Below are 12251 nucleotides of genomic sequence, written 5' to 3'. Positions count from 1 at the left end.
TCTGCCACAGAAATGTGAGGAACATGTGTTTTTTTAGCAAAATTTTGAGGTTTGCAAAGGATTCTGGGTAACAGAACCTGGTCCGAGCCCCGCAAGTCACCCCATCTTGGATTCCCCTAGGTCTCTAGTTTTCAGAAATGCACAGGTTTGGTAGGTTTCCCTAGGTGCCGGCTGAGCTAGAGGCCAAAATCTACAGGTAGGCACTTCGCAAAAAACACCTCTGTTTTCTTTAAAAAATTTGGATGTGTCCACGTTGCGCTTTGGGGCGTTTCCTGTCGCGGGCGCTAGGCCTACCCACACAAGTGAGGTATCATTTTTAACGGGAGACTTGGGGGAACGCTGGGTGGAAGGAAATTTGTGCCTCCTCTCAGATTCCAGAACTTTCTGCCACAGAAATGTGAGGAACATGTGTTTTTTTAGCCAAATTTTGAGGTTTGCAAAGGATTCTGGGTGACAGATCCTGGTCCGAGACCCGCAAGTCACCCCATCTTGGATTCCCCTAGGTCTCTAGTTTTCAGAAATGCACAGGGTTGGTAGGTTTCCCTACGTGCCGGCTGAGCTAGAGGCCAAAATCTACAGGTAGGCACTTCGCAAAAAACACCTCTGTTTTCTTTCAAAAATTTGGATGTGTCCACGTTGCGCTTTGGGGCGTTTCCTGTCGCGGGCGCTAGGCCTACCTACACAAGTGAGGTATCATTTTTATGGGGAGACTTGGGGGAACGCTGGGTGGAGGGAAATTTTTGGGTCCTCTCAGATTCCAGAACTTTCTGCCACAGAAATGTGAGGAACATGTGTTTTTTTAGCAAAATGTTGAGGTTTGCAAAGGATTCTGGGTAACAGAACCTGGTCCGAGCCCCGCAAGTCACCCCATCTTGGATTCCCCTAGGTCTCTAGTTTTCAGAAATGCACAGGTTTGGTAGGTTTCCCTAGGTGCCGGCTGAGCTAGAGGCCAAAATCTACAGGTAGGCACTTCGCAAAAAACACCTCTGTTTTCTTTAAAAAATTTGGATGAGTTCATGTTGCGCTTTGGGGCATTTCCTGTTGCGGGCGCTAGGCCTACCCACACAAGTGAGGTATAATTTTTATCGGGAGACTTGGGGGAACGCTGGGTGGAAGGAAATTTGTGGCTCCTCTCAGATTCCAGAACTTTCTGCCACAGAAATGTGAGGAACAGGTGATTTTTTTAGCCAAATTTTGAGGTTTGCAAAGGATTCTGGGTAACAGAACCTGGTCCGAGCCCCGCAAGTCACCCCTCCTTGGATTCCCCTAGGTCTTTAGTTTTCAAAAATGCACAGGTTGGGTAGGTTTCCCTAGGTGCCGGCTGAGCTAGAGGACAAAATCTATAGGTAGGCAATTCGAAAAAAAACACCTCTGTTTTCTTTCAAAAATTTGGATGTGTCCACGTTGCGCTTTGGGGCGTTTCCTGCCACGGGAGCTAGGCCTACCCACACAAGGGGGGTAGCATTTTTATCGGGAGACTTGGGGGAACGCTGGGTGGAAGGAAATTTGTGGCTACTCTCAGATTCCAGAACTTTCTGCCACAGAAATGTGAGGAACATGTGTTTTTTTAGCCAAATTTTGAGGTTTGAAAAGGATTCTGGGTAACAGAACCTGGTCCGAGCCCCGCAAGTCACCCCATCTTGGATTCCCCTAGGTCTCTAGTTTTCAGAAATGCACAGGTTTGGTAGGTTTCCCTAGGTGCTGGCTGAGCTAGAGGACAAAATCTACAGGTAGGCACTTCGCAAAAGACACCTCTGTTTTCTTTCAAAAATTTGGATGTGTCCACGTTGCGCTTTGGGGCGTTTCCTGTCACGGGCACTAGGCCTACCCACACAAGTGAGGTATCATTTTTATCGGGAGACTTGGGGGAACGCTGGGGGAAGGAAATTTTTGGCTCCTCTCAGATTCCATAACTTTCTGCCACAGAAATGTGAGGAACATGTGTTTTTTTTGCAAAATTTTGAGGTTTGCAAAGGATTCTGGGTAACAGAACCTGGTCCGAGCCCCGCAAGTCACCCCATCTTGGATTCCCCTAGGTCTCTAGTTTTCAGAAATGCACAGGTTTGGTAGGTTTCCCTAGGTGTCGGCTGAGCTAGAGGCCAAAATCTATAGGTAGGCACTTCGCAAAAAACACCTCTGTTTTCTTTCAAAAATGTGGATGTGTCCATGTTGCGCTTTGGGGCGTTTCCTGTTGCGGGCGCTAGGCCTACCCCCACAAGTGAAGTATCATTTTTATCGGGAGACTTGGGGGAACGCTGGGTGGAAGGAAATTTGTGGCTCCTCTCAGATTCCAGAACTTTCTGCCACAGAAATGTGAGGAACATGTGTTTTTTTAGCCAAATTTTGAGGTTTGCAAAGGATTCTGGGTAACAGAACCTGGTCCGAGCCCCGCAAGTCACCCCATCTTGGATTCCCCTAGGTCTCTAGTTTTCAGAAATGCACAGGTTTGGTAGGTTTCCCTAGGTGCCGGCTGAGCTAGAGGCCAAAATCTACAGGTAGGCACTTCGCAAAAAACACCTCTGTTTTCTGTCAAAAATTTGGATGTGTCCACATTGCGCTTTGGGGCGTTTCCTGTCGCGGGCGCTAGGCCTACCCACTCAAGTGAGGTATCATTTTTATCAAGAGACTTGGAGGAACCCTGGGTGGAAGGAAATTTGTGGCTACTCTCAGATTCCAGAACTTTCTGCCACAGAAATGTGAGGAACATGTGTTTTTTTAGCCAAATTTTGAGGTTTGCAAAGGATTCTGGGTAACAGAACCTGGTCCGAGCCCCGCAAGTCAACCCCATCTTGGATTCCCCTAGGTCTCTAGTTTTCAGAAATGCACAGGTTTGGTAGGTTTCCCTACGTGCCGGCTGAGCTAAAGGCCAAAATCTACAGGTAGGGACTTCGCAAAAAACACCTCTGTTTTCTTTCAAAAATTTGGATGAGTTCATGTTGCGCTTTGGGGCGTTTCCTGTTGCGGGCGCTAGGCCTACCCACACAAGTGAGGTATCATTTTTATCGGGAGACTTGGGGGAACGCTGGGTGGAAGGAAATGTGTGGCTCCTCTCAGATTCCAGAACTTTCTGCCACAGAAATGTGAGGAACATGTGATTTTTTTAGCCAAATTTTGAGGTTTGCAAAGGATTCTGGGTAACAGAACCAGGTCCGAGCCCCGCAAGTCACCCCTCCTTGGATTCCCCTAGGTCTTTAGTTTTCAAAAATGCACAGATTTGGTAGGTTTCCCTAGGTGCCGGCTGAGCTAGAGGACAAAATCTATAGGTAGGCAATTCGAAAAAAAACACCTCTGTTTTCTTTCAAAAATTTGGATGTGTCCACGTTGCGCTTTGGGGCGTTTCCTGCCGCGGGAGCTAGGCCTACCCACACAAGGGAGGTATCATTTTTATCGGGAGACTTGGGGGAACGCTGGGTGGAAGGAAATTTTTGGCTCCTCTCAGATTCCAGAACTTTCTGCCACAGAAATATGAGGAACATGTGTTTTTTTAGCCAAATTTTGAGGTTTGCAAAGGATTCTGGGTAACAGAACCTGGTCCGAGCCCCGCAAGTCACCCCATCTTGGATTCCCCTAGGTCTCTAGTTTTCAGAAATGCTCAGGTTTGGTAGGTTTCACTAGGTGCTGGCTGAGCTAGAGGACAAAATCTACAGGTAGGCACTTCGCAAAAAACACCTCTGTTTTCTTTCAAAAATTTTGATGTGTCCACGTTGCGCTTTGGGGCGTTTCTTGTCACAGGCGCTAGGCCTACCCACACAAGTGAGGTATCATTTTTATCTGGAGACTTGGGGGAACGCTGGGTGGAAGGAAATTTTTGGCTCCTCTCAGATTCCAGATCTTTCTGCCACAGAAATGTGAGGAACAGGTGATTTTTTTAGCCCAATTTTGAGGTTTGCAAAGGATTCTGGGTAACAGAACCTGGTCCGAGCCCCGCAAGTCACCCCTCCTTGGATTCCCCTAGATCTCTAGTTTTCAAAAATGCACAGGTTTGGTAGGTTTCCCTGGGTGCCGGCTGAGCTAGAGGACAAACTCTACAGGTAGGCACTTCGCAAAAAACACCTCCTGTTTTCTTTAAAAAATGTGGATGTGTCCACGTTGCGCTTTGGGGCGTTTACTGTCGCGGGCGCTAGGCCTACCCACACAAGTGCGGTATCATTTTTATCGGGAGACTTGGGGGAACGCTGGGTGGAAGGAAATTTGTGGCTCCTCTCAGATTCCAGAACTTTCTTCCACAGAAATATGAGGAACATGTGTTTTTTTAGCCAAATTTTGAGGTTTGCAAAGAATTCTGGGTAACAGAACCTGGTCCGAGCCCCGCAAGTCACCCCATCTTGGATTCCCCTAGGTCTCTAGTTGTCAGAAATGCACAGGTTTGGTAGGTTTCCATAGGTGCTGGCTGAGCTAGAGGACAAAATCTACAGGTAGGCACTTCGCAAAAAACCCCTTCTGTTTTCTTTCAAAAATGTGATGTGTCCACGTTGCGCTTTGGGGCGTTTCCTGTCGTGGGCGCTAGGCCTACGCACTCAAGTGAGGTATCATTTTTATCAGGAGACTTGGGGGAACCCTGGGTGGAAGGAAATTTGTGGCTCCTCTCAGATTCCAGAACTTTCTGCCACAGAAATGTGAGGAACATGTGTTTTTTTAGCCAAATTTTTTGGTTTGCAAAGGATTCTAGGTATTTGAACCTGGTCCGAGCCCCGCAAGTCACCCCATCTTGGATTCCCCTAGGTCTCTAGTTTTCAGAAATGCACAGGTTTGGTAGGTTTCCCTAGGTGTTGGCTGAGCTAGAGGCCAAAATCTATAGGTAGGCACTTCGCAAAAAACACCTCTGTTTTCTTTCAAAAATTTGGATGTGTCCTCGTTGCGCTTTGGGGCGTTTCCTGTCACGGGCGCTAGGCCTACCCACACAAGTGAGGTATCATTTTTATCGGGAGACTTGGGGAACGCTGGGTGGAAGGAAATTTGTGGCTCCTCTCAGATTCCAGAACTTTCTGCCACAGAAATGTGAGGAACATGTGTTTTTTTAGCCAAATTTTGAGGTTTGCAAAGGATTCTGGGTAACAGAACCTGGTCCGAGCCCCGCAAGTCACCCCATCTTGGATTCCCCTAGGTCTCTAGTTTTCAAAAATGCACAGGTTTGGTAGGTTTCCCTAGGTGCCGGCTGAGCTAGAGGCCAAAACCTACAGGTAGGCACTTCGCAAAAAACACCTCTGTTTTCTTTCAAACATTTGTATGTGTCCACGTTGCGCTTTGGGGTGTTTACTGTCGCGGGCGCTAGGCCTACCCACACAAGTGAGGTATCATTTTTATCGGGAGACTTGGGGGAACGCTGGGTGGAAGGAAATTTGTGGCTTCTCCCAGATTCCAGAACTTTCTGCCACAGAAATATGAGGAACATCTGTTTTTTTAGCCAAATGTTGAGGTTTGCAAAGGATTCTGGGTAACAGAACCTGGTCAGAGCCCCGCAAGTCACCCCATCTTGGATTCCCCTAGGTCTCTAGTTTCCAGAAATGCACAGGTTTGGTAGGTTTCCCTAGGTGCAGGCTGAGCTAGAGGACAAACTCTACAGGTAGGCACTTAGCAAAAAACACCTTCTGTTTTTTTTCAAAAATGTGGATGTGTCCACGTTGCGCTTTGGGGCGTTTCCTGTCGCGGGCGCTAGGCCTACCCACACAAGTGAGGTATCATTGTTATCGGGAGACTTGGGGGAACGCTGGTTGGAAGGAAATTTGTGGCTCCTCTCAGATTCCAGAACTTTCTGCCACAGAAATGTGAGGAACACGTGTTTTTTTAGCCACATTTTGAGGTTTGCAAAGGATTCTGGGTAACAGAACCTGGTCCGAGCCCCAAAAGTCACCCCATCTTGGATTCCCCTAGGTCTCTAGTTTTCAGAAATGCACAGGTTTGGGAGGTTTCCCTAGGTGCCGGCTGAGCTAGAGGCCAAAACCTACAGGTAGGCACTTCGCAAAAAACACCTCTGTTTTCTTTCAAACATTTGTATGTGTCCACGTTGCGCTTTGGGGTGTTTACTGTCGCGGGCGCTAGGCCTACCCACCCAAGTGAGGTATCATTTTTATCGGGAGACTTGGGGGAACGCTGGGTGGAAGGAAATTTGTGGCTCCTCTCAGATTCCAGAACTTTCTGCCACAGAAATATGAGGAACATCTGTTTTTTTAGCCAAATTTTGAGGTTTGCAAAGGATTCTGGGTAACAGAACCTGGTCAGAGCCCCGCAAGTCACCCCATCTTGGATTCCCCTAGGTCTCTAGTTTCCAGAAATGCACAGGTTTGGTAGGTTTCCCTAGGTGCAGGCTGAGCTAGAGGACAAACTCTACAGGTAGGCACTTTGCAAAAAACACCTTCTGTTTTTTTTCAAAAATGTGGATGTGTCCACGTTGCGCTTTGGGGCGTTTCCTGTCGCGGGCGCTAGGCCTACCCACACAAGTGAGGTATCATTGTTATCGGGAGACTTGGGGTAACGCTGGTTGGAAGGAAATTTGTGGCTCCTCTCAGATTCCAGAACTTTCTTCCACAGAAATGTGAGGAACATGTGTTTTTTTAGCCAAATTTTGAGGTTTGCAAAGGATTCTGGGTAACAGAACATGGTCCGAGCCCCGCAAGTCACCCCATCTTGGATTCCCCTAGGTCTCTAGTTTTCAGAAATGCACAGGTTTGGTAGGTTTCCCTAGGTGTCGGCTGAGCTAGAGGCCAAAATCTATAGGTAGGCACTTCGCAAAAAACACCTCTGTTTTCTTTCAAAAATTTGGATGTGTCCACGTTGCGCTTTGGGGTGTTTCCTGTTGCGGGCGCTAGGCCTACCCACACAAGTGAGGTATCATTTTTATCGGGAGACTTGGGGGAACGCTGGGTGGAAGGAAATTTGTGGCTCCTCTCAGATTCCAGAACTTTCTGCCACAGAAATGTGAGGAACATGTGTTTTTTTAGCCAAATTTTGAGGTTTGCAAAGGATTCTGGGTAACAGAACCTGGTCCGATCCCGGCAAGTCACCCCATCTTGGATTCCCCTAGGTCTCTAGTTTTCAGAAATGCACAGGTTTGGTAGGTTTCCCTAGGTGCCGGCTGAGCTAGAGGCCAAAATCTACAGGTAGGCACTTCGCAAAAAACACCTCTGTTTTCTTTCAAAAATTTGGATGTGTCCACGTTGCGCTTTGGGGTGTTTCCTGTTGCGGGCGCTAGGCCTACCCAGACAAGTGAGGTATCATTTGTATCGGGAGACTTGGGGGAACGCTGGGTGGAAGGAAATTTGTGTGCTCCTCTCAGATTCCAGAACTTTCTGCCACAGAAATGTGAGGAACAGGTGATTTTTTTAGCCACATTTTGAGGTTTGCAAAGGATTCTGGGTAACAGAACCTGGTCAGAGCCCCGCAAGTCACCCCATCTTGGATTCCCCTAGGTCTCTAGTTTCCAGAAATGCACAGGTTTGGTAGGTTTCCCTAGGTGCCGGCTGAGCTAGAGGACAAAATCTATAGGTAGGCAATTCGAAAAAAAACACCTCTGTTTTCTTTCAAAAATTTGGATGTGTCCACTTTGCATTTGGGGCGTTTCCTGTTGCGGGCGCTAGGCCTACCCACACAAGTGAGGTATCATTTTTATTGGGAGACTTGGGGGAACGCTGGGTGGAAGGAAATTTGTGGCTCTTCTCAGATTCCAGAACTTTCTGCCACAGAAATGTGAGGATCATGTGTTTTTTAGTCAAATTTTGAGGTTTGCAAAGGATTCTGGGTAACACAACCTGGTCCGAGCCCCACAAGTCACCCCATCTTGGATTCCCCTAGGTCTCTAGTTTTCAGAAATGCACAGGTCTGGTAGGTTTCCCTGGGTGCCGGCTGAGCTAGAAGCCAAAATCTACAGGTAGGCACTTCGCAAAAAACACCACTGTTTTCTTTAAAAAATGTGGATGTGTCCACGTTGCGCTTTGGGGCGTTTACTGTCGCGGGCGCTAGGCCTACCCACACAAGTGAGGTATCATTTTTATCGGGAGACTTGGGGGAACGCTGGGTGGAAGGAAATTTTTGGCTCCTCTCAGATTCCAGAACTTTCTGCCACAGAAATGTGAGGAACATGTGTTTTTTAGCCAAATTTTGAGGTTTGCAAAGGATTCTGGGTAACAGAACCTGGTCCGAGCCCCGCAAGTCACCCCATCTTGGATTCCCCTAGGTCTCTAGTTTTCAGAAATGCACAGGTTTGGTAGGTTTCCCTAGGTGCCGGCTGAGCTAGAGGCCAAAATCTACAGGTAGGCACTTCGCAAAAAACACCTCTGTTTTCTTTAAAAAATTTGGATGTGTTCATGTTGCGCTTTGGGGCGTTTCCTGTTGCGGGCGCTAGGCCTACCCACACAAGTGAGGTATCATTTTTATCGGGAGACTTGGGGGAACGCTGGGTGGAAGGAAATTTGTGGCTCCTCTCAGATTCTAGAACTTTCTGCCACAGAAATTTGAGGAACAGGAGATTTTTTTAGCCAAATTTTGAGGTTTGCAAAGGATTCTGTGTAACAGAACCTGGTCCGAGCCCCGCAAGTCACCCCTCCTTGGATTCTCCTAGGTCTCTAGTTTTCAAAAATGCACAGGTTTGGTATGTTTCCCTAGGTGCTGGCTGAGCTAGAGGACAAAATCTACAGGTAGGCACTTCGCAAAAAACACCTCCGGTTTTCTTTCAAAAATTTGGATGTGTCCACATTGCGCTTTGGGGCGTTTCCAGTCACGGGCGCTAGGCCTACCCACACAAGTGAGGTATCATTTTTATCGGGAGACTTGGGGGAACATAGATTAGCAAAACAAGTGTTATTGCCCCTTGTATTTCTCTACATTTTTTCCTTCCAAATATAGGAGAGTGTGTAAAAAAGACATCTATTTGAGAAATGCCCTGTAATTCACATGCTAGTATGGTCACCCCGGAATTCAGAGATGTGCAAATAACCACTGCTCCTCAACACCTTATCTTGTGCCCTTTTTGGAAACACAAAGGTTTTCTTGATAGCAATTTTTTACTCTTTATTTTTCAGCAAATGAATTGCTGTATACCCGGAATAGAATGAAAACGCACTGCAGGGTGCAGCTCATTTATTGGCTCTGGGTTCCTTGGGTTCTTGATGAACCTACAAACCCTATATATAGTCCAGCAGACGTAACGGTATATTGCTTTCGATAATCTGACATTGCAGAAAAAAGTTACAGAGTAAAACGTAGAGAAACATTTATGTTTTTTTCACCCCCAATTTCAATATTTTTCTTTTTCAGTTGTTATTTTCTGTAGGAAACCCTTGTAGGATCTACACAAATGACCCCTTGCTGAATTTAGAATTTTGTCTACTTTTCAGAAATGTTTAGGTTTCTGGGATCCAGCATTGGTTTCATGCCCATTTCCGTCACTGACTGGAAGGAGGCTGAAAGCACAAAAAATTGCAAAAATGGGGTATGTCCCAGTAAAATGCCAAAATTGTGTTGAAAAATTGGGTTTTCTGATTCGAGTCTGCATGTTCCTGAAAGCTGGGAAGCTGCTGAGTTTAGCACTGCAAACCCTTTGTTGATGCCATTTTCAGGGGAAAAACCACAAGCCTTCTTCTGCAGCCACTTTTTCCAATTTTTTTGAAAAAAACGAAATTTTCCTTGTATTTTGGCCAATTTCTTGGCCTCCTTCAGGGGAACCCACAAAGTCTGGGTACCTCTAGAATCCCTAGGATGTTGGAAAAAAAAGACGCAAATGGTTAGCTTATGTGGACAAAAAGTTATGAGGGCCTAAGCGCGAACTGCCCCAAACAGGCAAAAAAAGGCCTGGTACAGGAGGGGGAAAAGGCCTGGCAGCGAAGGGGTTAATGCAGCATCAGCAGGGAAACATGATGCTTCAGCCCCAGGTAAGAGGTAGAGGTCGTGGAGGTAATGTGAATCCTTGTCCTGATTTGTGTACCGTAGGGGTTTAAAATGACATGCAGGGAATGAAGAAATGATTGCCATGTCATGTTTGTCGAGTCGTTGGACATTGGAAACGGGAGTGTCCGATGATGGTACAGGGAGGTGTTGTTCAGCAAAGTAATGACATCACTTCATTCCAGAACATGAGAGGGCCGAGAATGAGAGGTCCCAATCCAAATTTTCAAACCAATGTGAATCAAGTGCAGAATGTTCAGTCCATGCAGCAGGTGCAAATGCCAGGTGTACAGATGACACAGTTGCAGCCAATGCAACAGCAGGTTCCCATGGTACCTAGACAGCAAATTCAAATACCTCAAGCCCCAATGGAACAGCAACAGATGATGCTTTCTCAACAGGTCACGGGCCAGAGGCTCACCAAAAGTAATAACATAGAACACCAATTCCTGTTACACAGTGAGAATGGAATACATGATGATTGGATGAGCAACAGTTCAGATGAGGAGCCATGTGTGCTTGCAACTTCATTAGAAGTACATCAGAGAGGTCCCTATGTGAAGGGGAAGGTTATAGGTCACAGTGTTTCATTCTTGGTTGACAGGGGAGCTACACACTCTACAGTGAGGACTTTCAGGTAGAACAGTTCAGATTGTAGGAGTAGCAAATCAGTATTTGACCAACCCATTACAGAACCAGTTCAGGTTAAAATTGGCAACTTTCAGGGATTGCACAAGTTTGTAGTCTGCAAATCAAGTCCTGTATCCCTACTGTGACGAGACTTGCTTTGTAAAAGGAAATGTTCAATTACTTGTTCAAATGATGGAACTGAGATTCCGACGAATAGTGATGATGAAGATGACCAAACCCCAGAGTTAGAAGGTGAAACTACAAATGAGGAGTACCCTCTGATTGAATTTTTCCTGATGTTCACAGTGAAGGAGCTTCATCCTGATTTGCAGGGAACGGTTAAGGAGAAAGTGTTGGATTTGACAGGGAAAGAAGTAGGTTTGATAAAGGGAGTTGAGCCAGTTAAAGTTACTGTAAAGCCGAATGCAGTTTTTCCTCAACTTCTTCAGAGCCACATGCCACAAAATGTCCTTATGAAGGTCTCTCAGATAATTGCAGACTTTTGTAAAGCAAGGGGTTTTGAAGGAAGTATTGAGTAGCCCATGTAATTCACCGATAATGGGTCTGCAAAAGCCCTGTGGGAAAGTTCGAATTCTCCAGGATTTGAGAAAAATAAAATGAGATTGTTGTCAAATGATGTCCTGTGGTGCCAAATCCAGTTGTGATAATGTTTCAGATTCCATGTGATGCTGAGTGGTTCACTGTCATTGATTTGTCGCAAGCCTTCTTTTCTGTGCCTCTTCATGAGGATAATCAATTTCTCTTTTGTTTCAAATTTCTGGATCAAGTTTATTGTTGGTGCAGAATTCCTCAAGGGTTTTCAGAGTCACCTTCCATATTCAATCAGATCTTCAAAAAGAATTTGGAGTTGTTGAAATTGCCTTTCCAATTGCCCTTGGTGCAGTACATTGATGACTTGCTGATTGCACCCCAAACAAAAGATGATTGCAAGTATGATATGATTGCCTTACTGAACCATTTGGGAAAGAATGGTCACAAAGTTTTCTCTACTTAAATTTCAATACTGTCAGAAAGTCGTGAAATACTTGGGTCACCAGATTGAGAAGGGATCAAGAAAGATATACAGAAAAATGATTACAGCCATATTGCAGATAAATCCCCTGCCCATACAGAGAGATGTCAGGATGTTTTTAGGGATGGTAGACTACTATCGCCAATGGATTCAAAATTTTTCAGTCATTTTGAAACCATTGCAGAAGCTGACTCATAAGGAAGTCACTGATCTCATAGTGTTAGACCAGTCTGGAATAAAAGTGTTCACTGAATTGAGAGAAAGTCTGTGAAAGGCTCCAGCTTTGGGTATGCCTGACTACACAAAACCTTTCACATTGTTTTGTCATGAGCGTGATGCATGTTCTCTGTCTGTCTTGACACAGGTCCATGGAGGTGTAAACTGCTCGGTATCATATTTTTCATCTACTTTGGACCCAGCTGCAGCATCATTACCAGGTTGTTTGTGTGCAGTTGAAGCGGTCGGGCAAAGCCTTACACAGTGTGAAGGCATTGTGATGGGACATCCCCTGACTATAATGGTCCCTCACTCTATTAAGATTCTACTTACAAGGACAGAAACCCAATACTTGACTGGTGCGATGTTGACCAGATATGAAACAAGTATTCTAGGGTCACCAAATGTGTCATTGAAAAGATGTACCCTGCTAAATCCGGCAACCTTACTCCCAAACGAAAATTTTTAGATTGAGCAAGTAGAAGATGTTGAGCAT

Source organism: Pleurodeles waltl, chromosome 4_2, assembly GCF_031143425.1.
Source record: "Pleurodeles waltl isolate 20211129_DDA chromosome 4_2, aPleWal1.hap1.20221129, whole genome shotgun sequence".
In the NCBI taxonomy this organism is placed as follows: Eukaryota; Metazoa; Chordata; class Amphibia; order Caudata; family Salamandridae; genus Pleurodeles; species Pleurodeles waltl.
Note: the sequence above shows the minus strand (reverse complement) of the source record.